General features: G+C 38.1%; 1 non-coding gene across 1 annotated transcript; it reads left to right on the plus strand.

Moving 5' to 3' along the window:
* The first annotated feature begins 7,284 nt into the window (after window positions 1–7,284).
* On the plus strand, window positions 7,285–7,389 carry LOC113832301. The gene has a single exon (XR_003479516.1). It is a non-coding gene; the product is annotated as a U6 spliceosomal RNA (small nuclear RNA).
* Window positions 7,390–16,542: the final 9,153 nt, after the last annotated feature.

Here is a 16,542-nt window from a genome sequence, read left to right on the forward strand (position 1 = left end):
GACTCATCAACCAAAGAAAATCTTAAGTCCAACAAATTACTAACACAACATATCCAGGAAATATGGGATACCATGAAAAGACCACACCAAAGAATAATAGGTATAAAAGAAGGTGAAGAAATCCAACTCAAAGACACAGAAAACATATTCAACAAAATCATAGAAGAAAGCTTTCCCAACCTAAAGAAAGACATGTCAATGAAAGTACAAGAAACCTACAGAACACCAATTAGGCAGGACCAAAAAAAAAAAAAAAAAAAAGGTCTCCTTGCCACATAATAATCAAAACCTCAAATATACAGAATAAAGAGAAAATATTAAGAGCAGCAAAGAAAAAAGGTCAAGTAACAAATAAAGGCAAACCTATCAGAATTACACTTGACCAATGGAGTAGAGTTAAAAACCCGATATTAACCCACACACCTACGAACACCTGGTTTTGACAAAGAAGATAAATTTATACAATGGAATAAAGAAAGCATCATCAACAAATGGTGCTGGCATAACTGGTTGCTGGAATGTAGAAGACTGCAGATAGATCCATGTCTATGGCCATGTGCAAAACTTAAGGCCAAATGGATCAAAGACCTCAACATAAATCTAGCCACACTGAACCTATTAGAAGACAAAGTGGGAATACCCTTGAATTAATTGATACAGGAGACTGCTTCCTGACCATTACACCAGTAGGACAGACACTGAGATCAATAATTGATAAATGGTACCTCCTGAAACTGAGAAGCTTCTGTAAGGCAAAGGACACAGACAGCAAGACAAAACGGTAGCCCACAGACTGGGAAAAGATATTCACCAACCCCACATCTGACAGAGGGCTGATCTCCAAAATATACAAAGAACACAAGAAGCTACTCTCCAAAACACCAAACAATCCAATTAAAAAGTGGGGTACAGAACTAAATAGACAATTCTCTAAAATGGCTGAAAGACACATAAGAAAGTGTTCAACATCCTTAGCCATCAGGGAAATGCAAATCAAATCAACTCTGAGACACCATCTTACACTTGTCAAAATGGCTAAAAACCAAAACACCAATGACAGTTTATGCTGAAGAAGATGTGGAGAAAGGGGAACACTTCTGCTGGTGGGAGTACCAACTTGTACAGCCATTTTGGAAATCAGTATGGCGACTCCTCAGGAAAATGGGAATCAGTCTACAACAAAATCCGGCAAATCCACTCTTAGGCATATACCCAAAAGAAGCACATTCATACAAAAAGGACATCTGTTCAACCATGTTTATAACAGCATTATTTGTAATAGCCAGAACCCTGAAGCAACCTAGATGCCCCTCAACTGGAGAATGGATAGAGAAAATTTTGGTACATTTACACAATGGGGTACTACTCAGCAGAAAAAAAAAAATGAAATCTTGAAATTTGCAGGAAAATTGATCGAACTAGAAGAAACCATTCTGAGCAAGGAAACCCAATCACAAAAAGACAAACATGGTATGTACTCACTCATATGTGGATTTTAGACATAGAGTAAAGGATTACCAGCCTAATCCATACTGCCAGAGAAGCTAGTAAACAAGGAGGACCCTAAGAGAGACATGCATGGTCCCTTGGAGAAGGGGAAAGGGACAAGATCTCCTGAGCAAATTGGGATCACAGGAGGATGTGGGAAGGAGCTGGAGAATGAGAAGGAGATGAGGGGTGAGCAGGACATGAAGGAGCAGAAAGGTTGAGTCGGGGGAAGAATAGAAGAAAACAAGAAAGGAGATACCATAATAGAGGGAGACATTTCGGTTTACAGAGAAATCAGGCACTAGGAAAATGTCTGTACATCTACAATGATGACACCAGCTAACAATCTAAGCAACAGAGGAGACCTGCCTTAAATGTTCTCCCCTGATAATGAGATTGATATCTGACTTATATACCATCCTATAGCCTTCATCCAGCAGCTAGTGGAAGTAGAAGCAGACACCCACAACTAATCACTGAACTGAACTGGAATCCACTTGCAGAGAAGTAAGAGTTATGAGCAAAAAGGCCAAGAACACGCGCTAGCGAACCCCACAGAAACAGCATGGGACTGATCCAGCCCCATGAACGTGGGTTTCAGTGAGGAGATGTTGGAAATCTACGGGACCTCCTGTAGTAGTTCAGTAATTATCCCTAGCATAGGTGTGGACTCTGGGAGCCCATTCCACATAAAGGGATACTCCCTGAGGCAAGACACATGGGGCCCTATCCCAAAGCATATGATAGACTCTGATGATCCCCTATAGAAGGCCTCACCCTTCCTGGGGAGCAGAAAGGATAGATGATAGCTAGGGTTTTAGTTGGGGGGGGGTAGAGGAGAAGTGGAGGGAGAGGGAACTGGGATTATCATGTAAAACAACAATCTTGTTTCTAATTCAAAAAAAAATGGGAAAAAAGATTTAAAAAAGACATAAAATACCCCCTCCATGGTCTGTGGATATTCTAGCTTGCCAAGTTATTTTCCCTTTTGTGCATGTTTCTACCATGATGACTTTGGTCATGTGATGACAAGCAAAGAGATCATTCCAGAGCCAGCAATATATTATTGGTAAAATCAACCTCAAAACTGTAAGCTAAGTAAACCTCTTTTCATAACAAAGAATCCAACTTCCATGATTTTGTTACAGTAACAATAAATTGACTGATACATTAAATAGGCTTGATTTGACCCATATTCATTCAACCACACAAAGGTAAAGCCCTTGGATAAAGAACAGCAATTTTAGAACTTGCCAGAACATTTTAAGCATGCAGGCTGCATCCAGGACTTCAGAAACTCAGTGGTAAGGTTCAGCAGTCTCTCTCTCTCTTTCTCTCTCTCTCTCTCTCTCTCTCTCTCTCTCTCTCTTCTCTCCGTGTGTGTGTGTGTGTGTGTGTGTGTGTGTGTGTGTGTGTGTGTGTGTGTGTGTGTGTTTTTAAGGGGAGGGTGCAAATGTGGTTGTTAAGCAATGAATTCAACAATACAGCTACACAAGAATCATGCTTAATGTTCAGTAAACCTTGTTTTCCTTCATCTTATTTCACAGGCCACATCAGAGTGATGATAAGAATTACAGAAACAAAATCATATAACCACTCTCCATGGATTTACACTTCTAACTTCAGTTTGTACAGACAGGCCTTAATTGCCTAAATGTGTTATTTAAAAATATATAAAATAGGTCTATCTTTGAGACCATAACACCCTTATTAGCAAATTTCCATATAGTGCATGGTTGAAACCTTATATAAACATCCTGCTTTGGTTCATAATTCTGAAATCCACAGGGTCACATTGGCGATGAAATACTCCACAACATCCATGGCCACGAACATCTGGTGTGCAATTTCACATAAACACATTTGACTTTGATGAAACTGAAACTGAAATTTAAACAAAATGGTGTTAGGGTTGAATCCCAAAAGGGAAAGAAAGGAACTTGGGTTTCTGTTTATCCTTTTTTGAAACCCAGGTGCACATTAAAGTTAATGCCAGGACACACATTTGTGTCATTTGGCTTTAGAGCATACTTTCCTATCTAAAGGTATCAAACTGGCTACATCAAAATAACCACAGGTCTCAAGCAGAGATGGTTAAACCCAAACTTCCCTCTGAATAAAAGGAAAGGAAGTGTCCTGGTCAGCTAGTCACATGCCTCACTCTAGCAGAACCTTCAACTTGATGTCAATGGAAACACAAAAGGGTGGCATTGTCTTCTCCTTCAGATGGAATTACTTAGTCAATCAACTGGGGAACCTCATTCAGAGAGATATCTATCTCAGATGCTGTAGGAAGACCAGATGCCACCAATGTCTTTTCATCTTTTTTCTTATAAAATAGCTCTTTTTTAATTAAAAAATATGGTGTATATGTCTCTTTGGGATGCTTTAGTATATTATTCAAGGATGAAATAATGTGTGGAGGTTCTTTGAGATGCACTTTTTCTTCTAAAAGGATGTATCCTCAATTATAAATTGTTCAGAAGTGAGTGAATCATACATCTGAGAATGACTTTTCAGGATATATGTCTTAAGTGGTTTTAAACTTAGAGCAGGAGCTAGAGTAGAGCCTTGGTGCTTAAGGGTATGCACTGCTTTCGCAGAGGACTGGAGTTCATTTCCCGGCACCCTTATCTAGAGATTCAGAACTGCAGGTAACTCCAGCTCTTAGTAGATACATTGCCTCTGAATTCTGAGGGAATCTATAGGCATGTACCCCTGACTCAGATACCCCCACACAAACACATTTGCACACATACAAATGCAAAACAAGTTATAAAACCACAAACTAGTACACTTAGCAAATGAGAAGGAAGGCAACTAAACAGTGAATCAATCATCAGAATAATGCCTCCTCTGTTGGCATGGTGCCAAGCATAATACCCAGGACCAATCTCATGCAAAGCCAGCACCTCACTAACCTTCATGTCTAGCCCTTGGGTTTTGGAGATTCACTGTGTAGCTAAGGCTACTTTGGGATCCCTGGATCCTTGTTTGTTCACCTCCTGTGGATTAAAGTTTGAGGACCATGCTACCCTGCCCACCTGGAATCATAACTTTAATTAATATTCCAACTCACCGTTTTTGAACTTTGAAAATCCCACAGGGTAATCATTTTTCAATCTAATTTTAAACCTGATATTCTACAGGGTCATGATATAATTCTCTCTGAAATTCATTTCCAATGTCTTTACTTCAAGGCCCGCTGCTCACCATAGCACCATCAAGGTTGAGGTGTCTGTTTACCACAAGCCTGAATGCCCTAAATGAAACCCAATTCCTTTTCCCCAACCTTCCTGGTCACAGATCTGATTTACATTCTAGTTCTTTAGTGTGAATTTTAAGTAGTCATCTAAAGAGTATTCCTGACACAATTCTTTGATTTACTTTCCATAAATGCTTTATAGATGGTCACATTTTAAAAATAAATTCTACTTGAAAATCACCCATTAAATCTGCACCTCATATTCATTCTCTATTATCTTCCATGAATCTTTTGTGATACGTTCTCATTCTCTGTCATCTACTTCTTTTCTTTCCAACTCATTCTACTTTGGAACAGTCTCTTCCTTAAAATAAAATGTTTGCTGATTGCTTTGTTCCTCCAATCTTCCATTGGAGTTGAGATGGTTTACAGAATAAAATATAGTCATGCTGTATATGCAGGGCTTCAAAACATGACATAGTCTGTCTCAATATTGAGAGTATCACTGGTTTTTGCTGATGAATATAAAATATCCTTTCTTACCATGACCCTCTGTGGTTAAAAATACGTTATCACTTTGAGTCAATTGTCACACTTCTTCGTTACCTATTCCTCTTTTCTTTATTTTTCTCCACTCAGGTACAATTGTGATCTCATCTAAGAAGCAGTTCTTGCTGACCCAGAATAGGTTAGAGCTCGTTGTGCTGCTAAGGACTGGTCCCATGGCCTCTTGAACACAACGCAAATACATCATCCCCAGCCCCCATCTCCCTGTCCAAATTCTATTCTAGGGTACTAAGTCAGTTAATTTTACTGTTCATCTTCCATGGGTTTCCCTCTCCTTTCAAGTAACAAAGGAGGCTGTCAAAGCTCTTTGAATATACGCAATATTGTAGTTAGCTATGGCTCAGTAAAGACACATTGCTCTTTCACATAAGAATTAGGTTCTGAAGGCATCACATATTATTAATTAGAGATACTTACAATGTTTATTTAAATATTTTTTAAAAAGTTCTCACACCCTCCTGGTGAGTTTATTGGGAACTTTAGGGGGGATTGACCATCTTTAGCCCATCTTTAGCAAATACCAGATAGGATTATGCCATTGAAGCTTGGGGCTTTGGTCGTTCAGCAGCCACACAGCCTATCCAGCCTGATAGCACCCCTGTTCCTGTCAGTCCCAAGGAATGATTGTACAGATTCTCCGTGGTTAAGAAAGCTGCAATATCCTTATGTCTACAGTCTTCCCTACTCCATCCCCTGGGCATTTATGGCTCATTGTTGTCAATAAACTGAAAGTGTATTGAATAAATGAATGAAGATTTTACCTATGCGAACAAAGAAATACAACTTGAAGAGCATAGCTGGCAGAATAGAGGTCAAAATGAAATGCCTGAACAGTGCTGCATAATGATAACATTATGCACATGGCCTATTTACCAGTATATTGCTTTTATCTACAATAGTTTATATAATCTCTAATCTTTAGTACCAAGAGATTTTCTGTGAGATATGAAAAATTAGGTATTATTAAAATAATTTTGCAAATCAAATACTTGAGGCCCAGAAAGGTGTTGAGAAAATGCTCAAGTTCAAATAACTGAAGGATTGAAATTTAGTTCTCTATTCATTTCCCTCTAGATTATTACACTGGAATTTGGGGAAAGTGATGATGAAAAAATGAGATGACTGTGTTAGAAGATAATATTTAGGATATGATAAACATAATTAGAGAGAGACAGCCTTTTACTGTCAAGTGAAGTGTGTCGGGGGGGAAAGGGGTACAAAGGATAATCCAATTAGTTGAAATAGATAAGTGAGTTTCAGGTGTCTATTAGAAAAGTAGGCTTAGGGGAAGCAGTCCAGATATGGCTCTGTCTGTGAACAAGTGGCTAGTGACAAGGATCATGACTGTTCTCTGATAAGTCAGGGAGACAACTGAAAATAAACCATCCATGCAGAAGCAACATGTTTTTGGTCAGAAACTTTTCTGGGTTCCATGCAGAGCTATATTCCTTTCTGAAGAAAGCAATTTCTTTAGATACTTTCTCTTCCACCCTCTTTTCTATTTCCTTCTTTCAGACAGCCACACCCCTCCAATGGGATCACAACTCTTAACCTTTGATAAACCACTAGTAAATAAAATGTGTCAGCGGGACCAGAACCAGGGAGTGGAAAGCCGTTTTCCAGCCCTCCTCATGCATTGCACACTTGCCAGAGCAGTGGACCCAGGCATGCTATAGGGGACTTGGGGCCCATGGGTAGGGAGATGCTAGCTGAGAGTAGGAACATACTTCACCATACCCACCTTGACACATGGTGGATAGAGATTGTCTTATGTAACAACTTCCCTTCCTTTAATGTCTTTCAATGCATGTCAGTCTCAACACAACTAGAAAACAATGCACTTTTTCCACTGAGTAGTTTGGCACAAGAAATGTGCCCCTCAGAAGTGTGTCATGGTTATGTGGAAAGGTTCCGAAGTCACCTAAGTGGGGAGCAATGCTACAATGATCTAGAACAAATATTGTTCAACCCTACTTCTCAGTATAAATTCCACATATTCCATTTGATTCTTAAGTACCACTGAAGTGTTCACTTTGGCAGCACATATACTAAAATTGAAACAATACAGAGATTAAGATGGTCCTTTGTGCAAGGATGACATGCAAACTCATGAAGTGTTCCATATTACAAAAAAAAAAAACCTCTATAAACTGCAAAGAACTTTCATGAATATGGATTCTATCATTTAAAATACTGGAAATTAAGACTAAAATTGTATAATGTAATTATTAATACACCTTGAATAATAACACATCTATGACACCTACCTAATGTATTTCAAAACAAGAATAGTCAATAAGGTGAAAAACACTGGTTTATATTTAAACAAGAACATTCATTATTTTGATTAATTAAAAGTGGGTGGCAAGAAAAAGATTTGCTTAAAATACATGAAGAAATTTTAAATTCACACTCATTTTAGGATGTAGCAAGCACCTCAAGGACCCTTTAAATAGACTCCAGAATTTCCCAGAGCTTTTGAAGGAAACTTTGAGAATCCATATGAATGTTTTTACATGTCTGAAATTCAAGAGTTTTGTGATCTGAATTTTGTAGTCTTTTTGGTTATTAAATTAAAACTCATGGAACCATGCATAAACTAAATATAATATTGTATCTTGAAGTTTTAAGCTTTGACATAGAGCCAGCATTTTCAGTACAGCAACTGAAGAAACTACACAAAGAAGAAATTTACCTGAATATGAAAAATTGGGTAGTCCTTGATTAGACCAAGGAATTTGGAGACTTCCATTACAGGAGAAAACATGGAAATGGCAGTAAAAAAACTGACCATTTTCTTACAATTTGTTAGTTTGTGGTCTACTGCAATCCTGACATTTAGAATTCAATTTGCCACTTACTCTAATATATTTGTAGTCTTATCTGTGGAAGGACCTAGTCCTTTCTGTCTGGCACAATGACCTGAATCTCTCATGTAATATGAATAGATAGAAGACCCAGAGACTGATATTGGGGTTCAAGATTCAAGCTGAATATCAGAAAAGCAAAGCAGTGACCATTAGCTTCTTACCTCTACCTTGGGCTGAATGGGCTGTTCCTGTCTCCATGGGCCTCACCAAGCCTTAGACTGTAACCTCTCCTCAGCATGGCTGGAGAATTAATGCCTCTACTGAATCTCTGTCTTTTATGTGCCTCTAGTGCTGGGATTAAAGGTATGAGCTATAATTCTCTTTTAGACTAATTCATATCCTTGGGTGGCCTTGAACTCGGAAAGATCCATCTATCCCTTAATCCTAGTTTAGGGATGCTGGGATTAAAGGTGTGTATCTTACTTTTAAGGCCCCAATATCCCATCACCTGCAGAGTCACAAGTTTATTTTCAGACCTGTGATCATTATTCTTCTTAATTTGTGATTCTTCTTTGCCTGGCCTAGCTCTAGATCCATGGCTTGGATGTCATCTTCTTCTCATCCAGTTAAATAGGTTACCTAGTAGATTTACCTGGCCTAACCCAGATTGTACTTTTCCTATGTTACCCCACCTTAAAGGAGTTGAGATTATCACACCATAGATACACAACCAAAGAATTATATATGCCCAGGTCAAATTACAAAATCATGCTGTGATCCTTGCAATCTAAGTAGATATCACTACAACTAAGGCAGGGACATAGTAAGTGTATAACTTACCCCAGACCTCAAGTTGGCATAAGTAAAATCAAAGACGTTACAAATCCTATTGTATAAATATGGGTGAAAACAGCATGCTTCTCATAGCATGTTAGGATAATGTTGACTAATATACTTAATTAAAAGTGGATGTTCTTCAATTGTGTGAAGATGTGATGGAATAGGCTAGAAAATAGGAAAGGTTGATCAAATATTGATTCACAATAAATATATTTGTATATTATGTATGGCTGATGATACAGTGAGCTAGTGTTAACCACTCTGGAGCCCTTTAAGAGACTTTAAATTATTGTGAACTGATATGAGAGGTAAACTTGGAATTGATCCCTTAAGGGTACATCACAGATGTGGCTATCTAGGCAAGGGGCAGATCTAGTGATACTGCAAACTGTTGTGCCCTGCAGAAGCTTGGCAGCAGAGCAGCCTCCCAGGCCATAGCATAAACTATGTAGATAGTCTGGTTGCTCAAGCACTGTGCATTCACAGCCATATACATCACTGGTTCTAGTTTCTGTTGGCATCCTAGTCCACACATCAACTATGGAAATGGTCTAGGTGATCAGATCCCGATTATTTGAGCTCCTGTACATTGCTGGTCCTGACTTATATGGGCAAGATTTCAGAAACAGAACAAGTTTACTATGTAATAATGGTACAGGGATTAAAACCAAGACTGGGAAAACGGGTTCATATTTGTCCTATTCACAGGATTCTAATGGGGAGATCACAAGAAGCTAAGAAGGTCTTTGGTGGACATGCTGAGTTGGAAGATCTTGTAGTGATCAAGTGAAGGTTGTTGGTATACTGCCTTGACTCCCCACAGCTGCAACCAAGTATGATGGAGAGACTAGCTGATGAGGTGCTGAGTATGCAAGGCCATATACAAACCCAGTCTGGATCTGTGAGAACAGTCACTTCATTAGCTTACAGAACAACATGGAAAAATAAAACACATTAATACATTTCTCCTTCAGCAATAATTCCTCTGTCTTTGATTGATGAAGAACAGTCCTGTGTCAGCTGACAAGACCAAGACAACTTGCAATAACTAGATTAGCGCTTTAGTACAGCTAAAAAAAAGAAGAAGAAAGAAAGAAGAAGGGAGAGAAGAAAGGGAAGAAGAAAGAGAAAAAAAGAAGAGAGTGAGTCATAGACTTTATATTAATGCAACTCAATTCTATATATTAACCTATGGGAAATGTAAAGCTGTTTGCCATCTCAGAAGAAATGATCCTTTCCTTATAAAACAGTGGAATTTAGCCTTTATTTCTTCTTACAATTGAAAACTCTGGACTTGTGTGAAGACAGTCTAGGATTCCAGATGACAGAGTCTTGGGAGATATGCATGTTTAAGATAATCACCTATAACTCACAGGTTTCTGTGAGTTATATCCAGAAGGCTTTGGACTTAAAAGGCCGGAATCCACTTCAATGAATTATTATTCCATTGACCTGAGACAGACCTAGGTGTTGTCAATTTCCTTCACATGATTCCAATGTGCAGCCATGGTTGAGAACCTTTGGCTTAAATGATGAGGAAAAGCTGAAGAGGGAACAATGAACCTTTAGGGAAAAAAGATGCAAAGGTTATCCTCTCCTTTCCCACCACCAAAAAGTCTGGAGAAAGTTATAAAATGTAAAGAAACTGTTTTAATAGTCATAGTGATATCAGTAGCATTGAGAAGAGATCAGGAAAGCAAATTTTTACATTAGGATATGAATAGGTAAGCTCAGCAAGAGCAGATGAGTCATAAGGGCAGATATTACTACTAGGGCACTCTATGAGAAATCAGCACTGACTTGTAACAGTGTGGTTCTTTATGAGCATTGACCGTGATTGCAACAAATATAAAGTGAAGACCAAGGCCTTAGCATCACCTTTTTGCTCATTCATTCTTGTATGACTTGGTTGTATTTAGAGTAGAATATAAAGACTTAGGGCAAAAGTGCAATTATGGTTTTCCATTTTCATAATCTTATATAATTATTGCATGGATATAAATATAGCTTGCTTTTTTAATAAGCCATGGTTATATTACTTACATATCAACACTTTTTGGAAACATGGTCGTGACTTCCATCATCATAGTGATCTCCAGTGTTTTTGATGCCCATACTAAAGGAAATGTAAGGTTATACTCGAGATTCATCCATATCAGAGTGTGAATTAATACACATTGTCTTTTGACTATTCATAACATTTTTTTCTATAACTATTCCACAATAGTTTTTCTTGACACAGCATAAATACTATTTTTTTTTGTTTGGAACGCTACTCATGCCTTAGTTAAAACCAAAGAGTAACCCCAAATGATTGTAGGGGAAAAGCCAGAGAAGGATGGGACTCACTGTGTGTGGTTCTTTTATTCAGAATCACTGCCTTCCATTTCTGATTGTTTGGAGTCTATTTGTTATAGTTCATGTGTGTCCAAGCTCTTATCTATTTATAGATATTAAAGAATGACTAAGAATAAAAGCGTTCTGTGATGAAGGGAAGTGTAAATATTGCATTTTGTCTTATGCATTGATAGAATAACTAAAACATTATTTGTTATATTGTAGACAAACAGACATAATTTATAAGCAGAGAGAACTGATAATCAATTTCATTAGAGATGTGCTTAGAAGGAAACATGAGGTGGAATTTTCTTTTATGCCAAAAGGAAAAACTCCTCTCTTAAAATAAAATGAATTCGATTTAAATAAAAAGATTTAGATTGGGAGGATGACATTGACTCTGCCAAGTGGGGGATGAAGGGACCCAACTTTGTTTTCTTTTATATTTTCAAAATAATATTTGTGACCAAGTCATGGGGCAATAAAACAGAGGAACAAGGTTTGTGACAGGAGTTTCAACACAATATTGTGTAGAAATCACCTTAGTGACAGGAAAAGGACATCAGAGGCATCAGAATGACAGGCTACAAGTAGAACTCTATTAAAGCTGGAGCTAACACTGTGTTGATACATTTTGCTTGTGTGTGTGTGTGTGTGTGTGTGTGTGTGTGTGTGTGTGTGTGTGTGTGTTCCTAGTGAGTAGTTACATAAGGAGTTCATAGCTCTGTGCATTTATTCCTCAGTGTGAGACCTGATATGGGCACCATAGTTCATGATTATTGAAACCCTAATTCAAAATTGAATATACATACAATTTCCCATATATTTTAAGTTATCTCTAGATTATTTATAATACATAATATGATAGAAATATCATGCATATTATTACTCTGTTCAGGGAAATGCTCACAGAGAAATTCTTGTCTATGATCTGCCATTTTAGGCCAAGCTATATTTCTGATCCATAAGTGGAGAAACCTATTAATATGAAACCATGGATACAAAGGGTGAACTGTGCCATGATTAAGTACCTTACAAAGCAGTGTGTTGTCATTTACTTCTGGGGGCTAAGAGACCAACATCAGAGAGTCGTGCACACAGACACATGTGTTCCCACATGTTAGCACATGGTGATGACAGCAGATTATCTAAGTTGCCAAGAATATGAATGCCTTTTCTGTATGTCATTTTAAATTACTTATTTATGTAATAACTATTCATTAAGTTTTAATAACTCATATTAAATTCAAATTCACATATTCTATTAATAATCTTTAAAAAATCTACATGGCTGTAACTTCAAAGATTAGACAATAAAACCATCAGAACTGGTTGTGTGCATTTGATTGGAAAATGAATGTATAACAATGTGAAATGAGTCTAATTAATTTTGGGTTCCATTCTTCATGTTAATGTTATTGGATTAGTTTACCTGCCACTTCAGGGTGCATTTGAAATGACTATAGTTTAGTAGCATAAATCTATAAGACAGAACTGACTTCACTTAATTCTGAAAGTCTTGGTGTTTTGTGTTTACTATGTGACACAGCAGCACACACAGGCTGTAGTAGTATTTTCTAGATGTGAAAGCTTTAGTCTCTACACAAACAAAAAACCGAATGTGAATGTCTTCAAGATTGAAGTTTGCTGATTTAAGTGAGTTATTATTAACTTCCAAGTTAATGTAGGCAGCAGAAAATATGGTTGCTCTTTGTTCATGGAGAAGGGAGGAGTTAAGAGACATCCATTTTAATTGTCAAACCTGCCAGATACACTAGTGCATGAGGTTCTGGACGGAGTAAAACATCTGTTGAGGAAACAGAATAGAGTTGTTAAAGCATACCGCTTTGCCTGGTAGTGAAACCAACTGGAAAATTCCCTCACGCATCACTGTGTACTGCATTAGGCAGAGATAACGTCCTCCTAAGAAAAGGAGAGCAAGTGCTATGAAAATTTGACATAGTAAGAAAACTGTTTCCTAACACGCCACAGTATGAACACTGTTCCCCAGAATACCCTTAGAGGACGTGAGCTGTTGATGGAGTCAGATGGAGAAGAGCTTTAGAGTCTGTAGGAACTTCTCTTCTTGGAAAATGACAGAGCTCATAACAATTAACCCAGAAGAGTCCCTGATCTAAAGAAGCCTATTGAACTTCAGCCCAGGGCTCATATATTTAATTTGAAACAACTCCCACCTTGAGGTAGCAAGCTTAAGGACTTGGCTTCTTTGGAAAGGAGCTTGGAGATGAAATGCTTTTATGTTATTCAAGGGATTCAGTCACCATTTTCCTAGTTCTTCATGGAAGGTGACAGAGAATTTCCAACAATAATATTGATGCAGATGGAGGACCTTTGGATCTGCACTAGTAGTTAAGCTTTCAGGAAGGCAGGCTGAACATATTCTAGAATTGTTATGTACAGTGGTATGATATTACATATTCCCCACATGTGTTGTTTATTTATTTATTTATTTATTTATTTATTTATTTATTTATTAACTTTACATTTTGACCACAGTTTCCTCTCCCTTCTTTCCTCCCACTCCATCCACCTACCTCCCCTCATCACTGCCCCCAATCTATCCCTCCTCTGTTTCTGTTCAGAAAAGGGCAGGCCTCCCATGGATATCTACAAAATATAGCATATCAAGTTGCAGTTGCAGTAAGACTAAGCAACTCCCTTTGTATTAAGGCCAGGCAAGGCAATACAGTCTGAGGAATAGGTTCTCAAGAGCCAGCAAAAAACATTAGGAATAACCCCTGCTCCATTTTTTAGGTGACCACAAGTGGACCACACTACACAACTGTCACATGTATCTAGAGTCCCATACAGGCTCACTGGTTGTTAGTTCAGACTCTGTGTGTTCCTATGAGCCATGTTAATTGTTTCTATGGGTTTTCTTGTGATTTCCTTAACCCCTGTTACTCCTACAATACTTCATCCCTCCCTTCAGTGGGAGTCTCCAATATTGGCCTAATGTTTGGCTGTAGGTTTCTGCATCTGTTTCCATCTGTTACTTGAGGAATTCTCTCTAAGGACAATTAGGGTAGTCACCAATCTGATCACAGGAAATAGCCAGTTCAGACTACTCATTCACTACTTCTTTTGAAGAAAGAAATTTGAGAAAATGTAAGAGGATGGAAAGATCTCCATGCTCATGGATTGGTAGGATTAATCTAGCAAAAGCAATCTACAGATTCAATGCGATCCCCTTAAAAATTCCAATACAATTCTTCACAGATCTTGAAATAACAATACTCAACATCATATGGAAAAACAACAACAACAACAAATCAGAATAGCTAAAGCAATCCTATATAATTAAAGAACTGCTGACTGATAGCTGGGAAACCAGACCCCGTGAGTGAGGATGTCAGTTTAGAGGTCTGGGCAATCCATGGGGTCTCTGGTAGTGGATAAGTATTTACCCCTAGTATACTAATGGACTTTGGGAACTCTGTCCACATAGAGGAATACACTGGATGATATGACAGACTTTGAGATAACCCCATGGAAGGCCTCACCCTCCCTGGGGAGAAGAAAGGGGTTGGGATGGGGGTTGGGTCAGGGGAGAAGGAGGAGAGGGAGAGGGAACTGAGATTGACATGTAAAACAGGCTTGTTTCTAAACAAAACAAAACAACAAAACAACAACAACAAAAAAAAACTGCTGAAGGTATAAACATTCCTGATCTCAAGCTCTACTACAGAGATTTAGTAATAAAAATTAGCATGGCATTAGCATAAAAACAGGCAGATGGATCAAAGGAATCAAATTGGAGACCCATGAACAGCTGATTTTTGGCTGGAAAAAAAAAGCCAAAGTTATACAATGGAAAAAAGAAAGCATCTTCAACAAATAATTCAACAAATATGCTAGCATAACTGGATGTTGACATGTAGAAGAATGCAAATAGATCCATATCTATCACCTTGCAAAAAACTCAGGTCCATGTGGATCAAAGACCTCAAATAACTGAAGCTGACAAAAAAGAATGTGGGAAATAGCCTCCCCATGTTTGTGGTAACACTGGTCTCCTCCAATGAAGACACCTGCTTTTCAAAAGTATATAGTCTCTATCATTTGAAGATGACAGTAAGATGCATAATATTCTGCTTTTCTTTCAGTGTGTATGTGTGCCCCATGGGTACGCATGATCACATTGTTGGTGCATGTGGAAATCCTAAGTTTATGTCACTTGTCTTACTTGATTGCTTACATTTTTGAGATTATAATATAATTAGATAATTTCTCCACTCATTAACCTACCTCAAAATGCCCCTTTATGCTTCCCTGCTATTCATTAAATTCATGGCCTCATTTTTTTCATTAGTTGTTGTTACATATGTGTGTAAATGTGTATGAATATATATTCCATATATACAACATATTCAATCTATATAATACTATTAGTATGTTTGTTTTCCCACTATATTGGATAATGAATTGGTGTGCTCTTCCCAAGGGAAATTATTCTTCTACTGTAAGCATTGCTCAGTTGGTTTTTTTGTTTGTTTGTTTGTTTGTTTTGTTTTGTTTTGTTTGGCTTTTCGAGACAGGGTTTCTCTGTGGCTTTGGAGGCTGTCCTAGAACTAGCTCTTGTAGACCAGGCTGGTCTTGAACACACAGAGATCCACCTGCCTCTGCCTCCCGAGTGCTGGGATTAAAGGCATGTGCCACCAATGCCCTGCTATTGCTCAGTTTTCTGTAGTGGTCAGCATAGGGTTTAGACCTCCTGAGCTCCTCTCTTACTCAGCCCTCCATGCACACACCCTCATCCACATTAGCGTGTCTATTATTGTTGTCTGGGCAGTGGTGAGATTTTGTGAATGTAGCTTCTGACATTGCTAAGAGATACAATTTCACAACAAACTCCTTGTTCCACAGGCTCTTACAATCTTTCTTCTTCCTCTTCCATGATGACTGATGAACCTTAGGTGTAAGAATGTGTCTTCAATGTTCCCTTTAGAAATGATTTTCACAGGTTGCTCTTTAATTGGTTATGGGTTTCTGGAATGGCCTCTGTCTGTTCCAAAGAGAAATTTGTTTAATGAGAGTGAGAACTACACTCCTCTGTGAATGTAATTAGAAATATTTAGAATGTAGGAAGGGATTATTCTGGGTTAGTATAATGATGACTGTAGGTTTTCCTCCAGCTAGGAGTTCACTAGCCCTGGCTAGTTGGCTAGGTTTCTAGTACCAGGCATGATTTCCTTCTTGTTGAATGGGTCTTGCAACCAAATATAGTAATGTTGGTTACCACCAAGGTATGAATGTCATTAGTGTATCCTTAGG

This window comes from Cricetulus griseus (genome assembly GCF_003668045.3).
Source record: "Cricetulus griseus strain 17A/GY chromosome 1 unlocalized genomic scaffold, alternate assembly CriGri-PICRH-1.0 chr1_1, whole genome shotgun sequence".
Classification (NCBI taxonomy): Eukaryota; Metazoa; Chordata; class Mammalia; order Rodentia; family Cricetidae; genus Cricetulus; species Cricetulus griseus.